Source organism: Arachis ipaensis, chromosome B10 (genome assembly GCF_000816755.2).
Source record: "Arachis ipaensis cultivar K30076 chromosome B10, Araip1.1, whole genome shotgun sequence".
In the NCBI taxonomy this organism is placed as follows: domain Eukaryota; kingdom Viridiplantae; phylum Streptophyta; class Magnoliopsida; order Fabales; family Fabaceae; genus Arachis; species Arachis ipaensis.
In genome coordinates, this window is record NC_029794.2 from 32,099,809 (window position 1) to 32,102,186 (window position 2,378).

A 2,378-nucleotide genomic window follows, 5' to 3' on the forward strand; every position below is an offset into this window, starting at 1 on the left:
ATTATTATTATTATTATTATTATTATTATTGTTATTATTATTTTTTTTAGACTTCATTGTTCCGATGATTGCTATAGAATCTAATAAAATATTTAGACTCTCTTATGATTATTACTATTATTGTTATTGTTATTGTAATCATTATTATTAGAGAGTTATTTGTTAATATATTATTGTCATTATCTTGTAACCATTATTAGAGAGCTTTTTCTTACTGTACGATTGGAATTGTATGGATCCACATGAGGAGTGCTATTATTTGTGAATGATTAGGAGTTTGCAACACAAATGACCTTTCCATGAAAATATAAATATGTTGAAGAGGAAGGAGAAGTTTCTGGAAGTCTTCATGGATGACTTTTCAGTATTTGGAGACTCATTCAGCTCCTGCCTTAACCATTTAGCACTTGTTCTGAAAAGATGCCAAGAGACCAACTTAGTTTTAAACTGGGAAAAATGTCACTTTATGGTAACTGAAGGGATTGTCCTTGGGCATAAAATTTCGTTTTTCGTTTACTATGCTTCATGTTTAATTATGTTTGTGTCTTTACTATATGATCACTAGTACCTAAGTGTCTATGTCTTAAAGATATGAATGTCCTATGAATTCATCACCTTTCTTAAATGAAAATTGTTTTTTGAAAAAGAAAAAGAAGTACATGAATTTTGAATTTTAAAATAGTTTAATTATTTTGATGTGGTGGCAATACTTTTTGTTTTCTGAATGAATGCTTGAACAGTGCATATGTCTTTTGAATTTGTTGTTTATGAATGTTAAAATTGTTGGCTCTTGAAAGAATGATGAAAAAGAAGAAATGTTATTTGATAATCTGAAAAATCATAAAAATGATTCTTGAAGCAAGAAAAAGCAGTGAAGAACAAAGCTTGCAGAGAAAAAAAATACGAAAAAAAAAGAGAAAAAAGAAAAGAGAAGAAAGAAGAGAGCAAGAAAAAGAAAAAGCAAGCAGAAAAAGCCAAAAGCTCTTTAAACCAAAAGGCAAGAGCAAAAAGCCAATAGCCCTTAAAACCAAAAGGCAAGGGTAATAAAAAGGATCCAAGGCTTTGAGCATCAGTGGATAGGAGGGCCTAAAGGAATAAAATCCTAGCCTTAGCGGCTAAACCAAGCTGTCCCTAACCATGTGCTTGTGGCGTGAAGGTGTCAAGTGAAAACTTGAGACTGAGCGGTTAAAGTCGAGGTCCAAAGCAAAAAACAGAGTGTGCTTAAGAACCCTAGACACCTCTAATTGGGGACTTTAGCAAAGCTGAGTCACAATCTGAAAAGGTTCACCCAGTTATGTGTCTGTGGCATGTATGTATCCGGTGGTAATACTGGAAAATAGAGTGCTTAGGGCCAGGGCCAAGACTCATAAAGTAGCTGTGTTCAAGAATCAACATACTGAACTAAGAGAATCAATAACACTATCTAAATTCTGAGTTCCTATAGATACCAATCATTCTGAACTTCAAAGGATAAAGTGAGATGCCAAAACTGTTCAGAAGCAAAAAGCTAATAGCCCCGCTCATCTAATTAACACTGATCTTCATAGATGTTTTTAGAATTCATTGTATATTATCTTCTTTTTATCCTACTTTATTTTTAGTTGCTTGGGGACAAGCAACAATTTAAGTTTGGTGTTGTGATGAGCGGATAATTTATACGCTTTTTGGCATTGTTTTTACTTAGTTTTTAGTATGATTTAGTTGGTTTTTAGTATATTTTTATTAGTTTTTAATTAAAAATTACATTTCTGGATTTTACTATGAGTTTTTATGTTTTTCTATGATTTCAGGTATTTTCTGGCTGAAATTGAGGGAGCTGAGCAAAAATCTGATTCAGGCTGAAAAAGGACTGCTGATGTTGTTGGATTCTGACCTCCCTGTACTCAAAGTGGATTTTCTGGAGCTACAGAATTCCAAATGGTGCGCTTTTAATTGCGTTGGAAAGTAGACATCCAGGGCTTTCCAGAAATATATAATAGTCCATACTTTTCTCAAGGATAGATGATGTAAACTGGCGTTCAACGCCAGTTCCATGTTGCAGTCTGGCCTCCAGCGCCAGAAACAAGTTACAAGTTGGAGTTCAACGCTAGAAACAGGTTACAACCTGGCGTTGAACGCCCAAAACAGCCCAGGCACGTGAGAAGCTTAAGTCTCAGCCCCAGCACACACCAAGTGGGCCCCAGAAGTGGATTTCTGCACTATCTATCATAGTTTACTCATTTTTTGTAATCCTAGGTTACTAGTTTAGTATTTAAACAACTTTTAGAGATTTATTTTGTTTTTTGTAAACTAGTTTAGTATTTAAACAACTTTTAGAGATTTATTTTGCCCCTCATGACATTTTTAGATCTGAACTTTGTACTCTTTGTACTCTTTGA